Source organism: Nicrophorus vespilloides, unplaced genomic scaffold, assembly GCF_001412225.1.
Source record: "Nicrophorus vespilloides isolate i.1.1-1 unplaced genomic scaffold, Nicve_v1.0, whole genome shotgun sequence".
Taxonomy (NCBI): Eukaryota; Metazoa; Arthropoda; class Insecta; order Coleoptera; family Silphidae; genus Nicrophorus; species Nicrophorus vespilloides.
The window spans coordinates 64,581-74,591 of record NW_017099833.1 but is presented as its reverse complement, the minus strand read 5'-3'; the positions used below and the strand labels follow the sequence as shown (position 1 = coordinate 74,591).

The following is a 10,011-nucleotide window of genomic DNA, read 5'->3' as shown; positions in this document are numbered from 1 at the left end:
CTAACATAATATACAGGGCAATGTGCACTACTACTACCCTATAAACGACAGAATCAATAAACGAATCGCTTCTCGCTCTATTTTCATTTCATTTTTTCACCCTTCTCCCACCCCGTTAAATACCGACATCCAAACACATACACATATAGCAATTCGATAAAGCGCTAATGAGTTGACTGTGAATAGTTTTCGTGGAATGACGGTGATACTAAAGACATTTGCAGGCTTTTCGAACCACCCTTCCCTCCATACCACCTTTTGTTTTATGTTTTTACTAAAAAGGATAAAAACCCTTCTGTTCCACTTCAAACAATACGCCTTTATTCCATTATCGTCGCTACGGCGAAAACAAACTCCTTTTCCCAAGGATCGCCTTCTGTTTACCAAAAGTTTAGAAGAAGGAAACAGAAATAATAATCTGCAAATCTTAAACGTGCATTTCTCCACAAGTGATTTATTTTTACGACAGATGGTTGTTTTCGTTGGTATCATATAGATAACACAAATTAGGGTCGTGTATTTCGTTAGTATTTAAATGAGAATACTTTAACATTGCCACACGCACAGTAAATAACTGCGTAGTAATTTGTATGAAAAACTTCTACTTACGGAAATAACTAGTTACACGTTCTTTTTAAGTTGGTACACATGCTGATCTTCATTAATAATAAAACAATGCAAAGACAAGAGTAATAAAAGTCTAGTAATTTTGTTTTTGTATTATTCTTATTTTAAATTATCAAATTAAATGTCTGCATTAGTATAACTTCAAAATATAAACTAGTTAATCGTTTATATTTTGAACTTAAAGAAAAAATAAGACAACGTAAATAATTTTTCAATAAAATTCTTAAGAAGAAAAAACAAGAACCTTATCAAGAGCAAATTGAGAAGTCGTCTTCTTCATGAAAATCTGGAATCGTGTCTAAAAATAAAAACAACAACATATAAACCTGACTTACCCAATCTTTCCAAGAAGACGCAAGTCCATTGTTCAGATTAAGCGTTTGTTTATAGTTGATTTTTTTAATAATTAAGAAATTTGCCTCTCAAAAGAAATCGTTCAACGATCGTTCATATTGTAGATAAATTCGTTTATTTTCACAGGTTGGCCAGACGTGAATTTCTCCATGTTTAATTTTCAAGAATTGCACTTTAATAATATGAAAGAAATGTTTTGTAATTAATTAGTATGAAAGAGTTATTCATATTTTAAATAGTCAAGTGACTTTTAAGCCATCCAACGTAACACGATTTAAGAGATTATATACATCTTAAGGACAATTTTAGAGAAACCTAACAAATGAATTAAAGATTAAAGAACCAATAAGTATATTATGGTTATTACAAATTGGATGTATTGGATCTAAAAGGAAAGTGCACAATCATTAAAACCCATTAACAAAAAATAAAAGTAAAAGGCACTGTGACCTAGATTTGCGTCACGTGCAAGTAACATGCGCTTCAAGAGATAGCATTTTCCGGAACAGGAATTAATCTGCAGCGCGTTTCGAGCTGAACGTCTCCAAGATTAAACCAAACTGGGAAAAGAATTAATCGCGCGCAATCCCTGTATTGTATATATCAGCATCCTGTTTTTTTTTTCATCGTCAAGGGAAAATATAAATAAACTTTTCACTGCGGCCGAGGGTAGAAAAAAACCTCGAGGAAAGAGAAACAGAGAGAGCTTGAGGGATACGACGACGATGGTGTTTGCTGGTTGGTCTGACAAGCAGATTACGGTAGGAAATGAGGAATTCTATCTGGAAGAGAAATGAAGGATGGAGTGGCGAATTTCCGCCAGTTTCCTTGTTTCGCGTTTGCCCGTATTCCGTTTCCTTTTATTATTTTTTCGTTTTTTTTTTTAATTTTAATTTTCCGAATTTATTACGCACCGGTCGCATCGCATACTTTCCTTGTTTGCGTACTTCCCTTTAATTACAATGGAATTGTTCGAAACTTTTTTAATTGCAAAACGGCGCAGATGGAAATTTTCCCTTCGTCATTTGGAGCGACACACAAATACAATATGCGAATTTTCCGCAGCTCTTGCGTAATTCGCGAAACTATCGCTAATTATTCAAGTTCTTCGCTAATTAGCGCCAAGTTTGGTCGTGGAAAATCGTCGACAAAGCTATGTTTTGTGAATCATCCCTTCGTCTTGATGTGATGTAATGTAAGTTATCAATTTAAGGACAATCTTTTGCTCGTCTCGTAAATTGCCAATATGCTGTGCGTCGCATTCAGAGCACTTAGTGTCAGGAGTTTCGCTTCTAGTACGTATTTAGAGAAAGACTGGAAATGTAACGTAGTTTATTCGATGGGCCTTGACTCTTCAATTTAATTAGGCGAGTACTGAGAAAAATGCGGTTCGATCCTGATTGCTCGTGGGCGAGCGTGAATCTAGTTCGAATTGCGCATACGGCCTCCTCGGAGCTAAAGTGTTTTAAGCGTGAATTATTCATTATTTCTGCCTGAATCGTGCAACCGCTGTATTATTGATAAATACTTTAAATTCCCCCATCTTCGATTACTTCTATTCAAAACGCATCTAAATCTTCCATTAACGCGTTTATTATTTTTTTAAATAATCAAATAGACATCACATGTCACTAAATGGCATAAAAATCTATATATAATATTTCTTTATCGTTAATGCATCAACTTAAACGAATCGTCGATATTATAAACGTTTCAAATATTGTATTATTGATCTTGGAATTTCTCAAGAAAGTAATTTAACTGTGAATGTAGCTAAAAGTTACTAAATAATTATAAACTGCTACCTTATTCCATGGTAGGTCAGTGCATCCTAACCTTTTTCACATCACAGCACACCTCACAAGCATAAATCAGCCATCCAGTACCGTTTCATAGTCAAGACATTACGTTTAATTTTATTACGGCACTATAGCTGTACTTTCGCGGCACACCAGTATGCCGCAACACATCATTTTGGGAAGTACTAAGGTAGGTTAATAAGGTGTACAATTTTCGTCAGTTTTTGCATATAAGTAGTGTTAAATCCTACATTGACAAAAGATGCGCGCACATCACTTGCTTTGCGATTTTTTACATATCCAATCGACTTAGCTTAAAGCAGCAATTCAAGGTCAACAAATAATTCATAATATCATAACTTGCATATTTGTACTATGTGCTGAATTTATTCTAGGGGTACCTTAGTACAGCGTTTCTCAAACTTTTTGGTTGCACTTAAAAAATGTTTGCGGCTCCCCGAATAATGGATATGTGTAGAAAAACAACCAGGATTGATCTGTCATCAATTTTTCTGCGACCCTCTCAAATATTTTTCGAAACCCCGACTTTAACAATCACTGCCTTAGTAAACCAAATTTTAAATACAATCTGGGCATTTCTTGAGCATGTAGAATAAATTGTTCTTTTGCATATGTCATAAAACGTTACTATTTTCTTGTCGCTTTTGATGGACAAAAAACACCTCTTTCTTTTGGATGTAGGAATCCGTTAATTAGGTTGTGTTTCAACAGGCATTATAGCCTGCATGATATTAGCAATCAGTCTTCTAAGATTTCGGAGAAACTTATCGATCATGCATATATAGTTCACACAAGCACATCGTACTTATTTTATCAGAGAATACCTAGAATTCTTCATTCCTAGTGCTGATAATTCATATATAACTTTACTGTTAATACCAGTGATATTTAATATACAATGAAGTAAAGCTATTGGCACATATTTGAACGAGTATGTTATCAGTTTTTTTAAATTTTCATTCACAGTATAGTGTCATGCATACTGATATACAGTTTATAATTACTAGTTTTCCCAGTTTTGGTACATTGGAAACCAAATTTATTGAACTTTCAAATCCAAATATTGATTATTTTTCAATTAGACCTTAAATAGACTCTACAACAAAAATATGTCGCTCTTTTTTGCTCTTACTGAAATAGAAAATACTTAAATCTAAATGAAAGCAAATATCAGGTGGGTCACCCTGACCCTTCCGTAGTAGATACAGGTAAACAAACAAATGTGTTTATTCTAACAAGACATACATTTATGGTACATGGAAAGCGATTTAACAAAATTACTTCGATTATCGAACATACTTCCTTCTAAATGCTGTTCTTGAACTGAATTTTTCGAAATCCAAAACCATTTTTTCATAAGAAAACTGGATTCTCGCATTGCTTATTTAAAACTATATAACAGTTCATTCTTGCATAAAATCGTATACAAAAGCTATCAAAATACATAAAATTTTAAACAATAGAATCATAACAACATTTATTACCACAACAATAAAATTACACCAAATAAACACAATAATTAGGTAAACATGAACGGAAATTTAACTTCAGTTTATTTATACGAAAGAGAGTTGATGTAATAAGTTGAAAATGGAAAAAAAGTGAAGTTCGTGATTTTCAATTTACCTGATTGTTCGAAAAGCAGTGGTATGTTTTTTGTCGAAACCTACTTCGATTGTCGAATATTATATGTTTCTAAATGCTTTTCTTGAACTGCATTATTCGAAAACTATGAGAATTTTCGATAACAAATAATAAACCTATCTGTGGTTCATGAATATAAATCCTTCACAAAAGTAATAAAATTAGTGGAAACTATATAGGAAGTAATTTATAATTTGTCGCTGTAAATCTGAGTAAGTCTGTTTGTGAACCAAAATTCAGTTTAGGAACCGAAATTATATTTGGAAAGCAGCAAGGTGTAAGTTGTTTTTTCATTTGTTTCTTGTTCTGGAACAGAATCACTCATATATTATTGACAAAAACATTATATGCAAATTACTCATTAAAAAAATAATATTGTAAATGCGTATTATACATTATGTGATTGACACTTTGCGTGTTCGTGAATCAAAATTCCGTTTAGAAACCGAAATTATGTCCAGAAAAAAGTACAATGCAAGTTGCCTTTTGGTAATTTTCTTGTACCTGATTGCCAGTTTGTCTGCATGTGAACCGAAGATAAGATTGGGAACTAAAATTTTGTTCAGAGAAAAGTATAATGTCATTTGGTAAACCTTATGTAGTTGAGTACCATTTTGTGACGTTTAGTTTGGAAACCGAAATTATGTTGAAAGAAAAATACAAGGCCAGTTGCGCTTTGGTAAATCTTATGTAACTGATTGCTAATTTGCCTGTCTGTGAACCTAAATTATGTTTAGAAAACAAAATTATGTTCATGAATAAGAAAAATGTCTTTTGGTTAAATCTAATTAGCTGTTTATTTGTTTGTGAACCGAAATTATGTTCAGAAAAATGTACAACATGAGCTGCCTATTGGTAAATCTCATGAACCTGATTGCCAGTTTGTGAACTGAAATTCAGTTTTGATAATGAAATAATGTTCGGAAAAAAGTAAAAAAAAAATTTTGAAAAGAGTTCAATGCGAGATATCTTATGGTTTGTCCTGAAAGCAAATTGTTAGAAAATCAATAATTCTATTAAATTCCGAAGTTCTTCAATGATGTCAATCATTCATTTTTTTTAATATTATATCCGTAAATTTGTTATCTAACAAGTTAAGATTCCCGCATACCAATGTGATACATCAGGATTGCGAAGCTCTACGCGGATTTTAAAGCATTTGGAAGGATTTCTAAACATTTACATACGTGCGATTTCCCGCTTCAGCATCATACCGCATTCTTCAGCGTAGCGCTGCAATCGTTCCCGCAATACCGCATTGGTCTATGAAATCCCTTTAATTCATCTATTTATGTCCTAAAATTTGCACAATAGATTATAGGAATTATCCTTTATTGGAAAACATTTTCGACTAGACAAAGTTTGTTGTAGGACAACAAAGCTTGTAAATAACAGCCGGAAAAATCGAATTTCTTAGCAGAAAAGTAAAATAAACCGAGGCAAAGCGAGCGTCATCCCCATGGGAGAGCAAAGGTCCTAATTATCCGACGCCCTCGCGTTATGTTCGGCCATAAGAAAAGCAATGCTGAGAGAAAGAGAGCGAATCGGGGAACGGACAAAAAAAATAAGATCGAGGGAAAAACAAGAGAACAAAAAAATGCGAACAGAAGAAAGTGTGACAACAGGTCTCTGCGGGCGCCCCCTGGCGAGCGGGCAGCTGCGAGCGTCGCGACGCCCGCGCGTTCAGTCGAAAACGGCGCGCCGTCACGACAATATCGCGACCGCAGATCTCCAGACGTCGCGACGCGCGATTCTCACGTGTGTCCAAATTTTTAACTTAATACAAAAAATAAACAATTATTAAACCTTTACCAACAATTTAAATAAAGAAACAAACAAGAATTAACCAACATGTCCATGGATATTCAGAGTATTACGTATTAAAAAAAAATCTAAAAAAAACTTTAAAAAAAATATCGAGAAGTCAATTAAAATGTTTCGCGTCAATTTAGCAAACGCAATTGCCGGCTGTGCTTCGCGTTTCCGATTTTTGCTGGAAAAAGAGAAAACGTAGGAAGAGTAGGGAATCAGAGAAAGAGAGTTATAAAAAAAATAAACGTTCTAAATTGAAATACAAACGTTTGCATGCATGACAGTGATAATTGCGGATCGCAGACTATTATAAAAACAAGGTACATTATATAGTCGTTTACGAACTAGCTGTAGCCAACGGTAATTAGTATTTAAATAGTTAATTTTCCATTAGATAATCCAATTTGCTTTATGCGCCCGACTGTAACTGATACAATTGTATTTCCCTTTTTTTCCCTTTTTCAGAGCAACAATAAAATTTATACTGTACACGATGATGATAAAACAACAATGAAATTGTGGTATAAAAATTATCTATTGATAACGTTTTGTTAATTTTAAGATTTTTCATAAAATTACGAAACATCCCGCAATATTTAAAATTAGTATAAAAAATATATAAATTTATGATATTCGTTGCTTTAATTTATGAAATACGACTAAATATATTTTCTGATTTAGTTCAAATTAATCTTCAAAAATAAGTCTTGAATTCTAGATCATAGAATAATATTCATTCACATTCCTGATACAGTATTTCTTATTAATAGTGACTATTGTATATAGTGAATATGCTTTATCAAACGTTTACACAATTTCCGTCAATATTACTTATTTCATTCTGTGTTTTATTAGTGAATTAATTATAAGATAAGCAATTTTTTTGATAATTCATTACTCATTAGTGAAAATAACAGATGAAAATTAAATGCTTTAAATTTTATTGCTTATTTTGAATTATTTACAATAATCTGAAAACATTCTATTAATATTTTCTTATTAATTATTTTTTATTATAATATATGCAAAAAATATAAATAATAACTTTTAAATAGACGGAAATCTACATAAGGATTTTTTTAAATTTCGATAATTCGTTGCTTATTGGTTAAAATATAAGTAGAAACAAATACATTATCCTGTAATGCATAAATATTTTTAAAAAAGTAAGGGAAAAAAATGCAATTAAAAAAAATAAGAAAAAAAATCTTACAATTTCCCTTTATTTTATATTAAATTATTATATGTGCATATAATCATTTGGCTATGTCGTATATATTTGTCATGATCTCTTGTAGTGTGAAGTGCTTATGACGAATATATTTGCCACTAAGGTAGCGTACAATGAATCATACCGCTTAACTCTTTGAGAGGCCAAAAATTTCTAAATTTCTAGACAACTAAATCAACATCAGATGGCATAGTCTAACAAGATTGACTTACCAACTAAATTAAATGGTAATTCCTCTATTCTGTACATTTTCTAGAAAATTATAATAATGCCCCACTAGATATGTTCAAAGAGTGGGACAATGCGTGTCCCACCGTCCATCAAAGAATTAATGGAATAAATATTCATAGTTTTTTTTAATGGAATATAATTATTATGATGTCGATTCAATTTATTCATATTTTATGATTATGATTTAGTTCCATAATTAATTTGAATTTAATCAGGAAATAGGTCTCAACTTTTATAGAATCGTATAAAATCTGTCTAAATGACTCTTAAAGTTTATCTTATTTAACTTAGATTTTATACACAGAAAATTTGGTATGTGAAATTTCTATTAACTGCAAGTATTCTGTGAATATTTTTTATTTTTATTATTTGGAATTGAATAATTGTAACTAGTTTTTTTTTCATAAAATTTGATAATTAGTTGTTCAATAAACATTGAACGAATGCCTGTTTCATATATAATGAAATACTATCATTAATCCATTATAATTGTTTATAATTTTTATCTTTAAATTTTAACAATTTGTTGCTGATTCAAAAGTAAGAGAATAAAATATATATTTATATACCAAATATATGGTATATAAAATGTCAAGTAACTGTGGACATTCCGTCAATATTTTCGTTTTTATTTTTTTATAATTGAATTGTTTACAGAGTATATAGAAAATTACATATTGAATCAACAAAACAATTTATGTGGTTTTAAAATCCTCGATTAATCCGGTTTCAAAATTATTGACGGAACCTCTTATCCGCACTATCCGAGTTATTCCTATATGTATACCTATTGACAATTGTTGAAATTTATATTATTATAATTACCATTTTCAAAAACAAATTTTACAAAATTTTGACTTAAACAGCTTTAATTCTGCAATGATCCATAATTTTATGCTTTTCAATCATAGTTGAAAACCACCAAAAATATGCATTTATTTACTTAAATATATTTAATGAAGCTCGTAAATCAATTGATTAAATAACGATACTAATTTTGAGATAATAAGCTTTAATACCTGTGAGCTTTTACGTTATAATTGCGTAATTTCAAATGCATTTCGTTCCTGGCAAAACATTTATCACAATTTCTCATTTTCAGGAACGGAAATTACGGTATTTAAAATAAATTCGCGTGTAATTAGATGAAATACACGAGTCGCTCAAAAGCAAACAATCTGATCCGAGTCTCAGAAATTTAATGAAACGAAGCGAGTTCAAATATTTGTATAGTTCCAATAACAACGAATCGTTTCAGACTAATTAAACATGTTTAATTACACCCAGTCAAAGATACAGACGTTCATTGGAAGCTCTCAATTCAATGTCTAATTGATATAAAAATGCTCTTTTTACATTGCACGTTTAGATCTAAGTGTAGAAGGTAATATTTTAAAATGAATTTAATCGGGAATCCTGTGAAAAACTAAAATTTATTGAATAGATAAAAAGACTGAAATAAAGAGAAAAAAAAAATATAGAGAAACATAAATATAAAGAAAAATCAAGTAGGTCATTAAAAAAAGTTAAATTATTAAAAAATTAAAGAAATTCAAATCAACAGTAATAACTAATTGGACACTTGAAAAAAGTGAAATGAAGAGAATAATTAAATAATATTCAGAAAATAAATATGGTTTATAAATAAAATAAATTATAATCAAGTGAACAGTAATACCCGGAAATCCCGGGAAATTCAAAAAAAAAGTTAAATTATTAAAAAAATGAAAGAAGTCAAATCAATAGTAAATAGGTAAACCAAATTTTAATTGTATTCATGAAAAGAGAGAAATAGAGAAAACATATATTAATAAAAAATAATTTAATTATAATGAAGTCAGCAGAAAAACTTTGGTCGTAACGAAAATCCCGGGAAATTCAAAAGTAAAAATATTAAAAATTAAAAAATAGATAAATCAATAGTAAAATACTAAACCAAAATTTATTTTCTATATAAAAAGAAATAAGAATTAAAAAAAGTAAATTATAATCAAGTAAATTTGGTGGAAATTTAAAAAAAGGTAAATTGTTAAAAATTGAAACAAGTTAAATAAATAAACTAAATTTTATTGTGTACATAAAAGCAGAGAATTATTTTCTTTCGTTTATGTGGTGCGCCAGATTTTCGAAATTCCTATGCACAATCTCCGTTTGCAGCTGCATCGATGAAGCGCAGCAATTAATTAATTAAATTCATTCAGCTTAATTGCCGGCAAACTTAAGCCTAGATTCGTGTAATTAATATTCATTCGAATGAAATATTTTATGACGACGGATATAAATACCTAAATA

General features: G+C 30.5%; 1 protein-coding gene across 3 annotated transcripts in view; it reads left to right on the top strand.

The window, feature by feature from the left end:
* Nucleotides 1-2,858: 2,858 nt before the first annotated feature.
* LOC108565738 (octopamine receptor beta-1R-like) overlaps nucleotides 2,859-10,011 on the top strand; it is a 54,149-nt gene continuing 46,996 nt past the window's right edge. The window contains exon 1 of one of the 3 annotated variants that reach the window (XM_017925335.1): nucleotides 2,859-2,970. The gene's annotated coding sequence lies outside the window, so the exon portion shown is untranslated. Of the gene's footprint in view, nucleotides 2,971-6,145; nucleotides 6,618-10,011 lie in introns of those variants that run through there. The other 2 variants (XM_017925333.1, XM_017925334.1) reach the window with 2 other exon arrangements.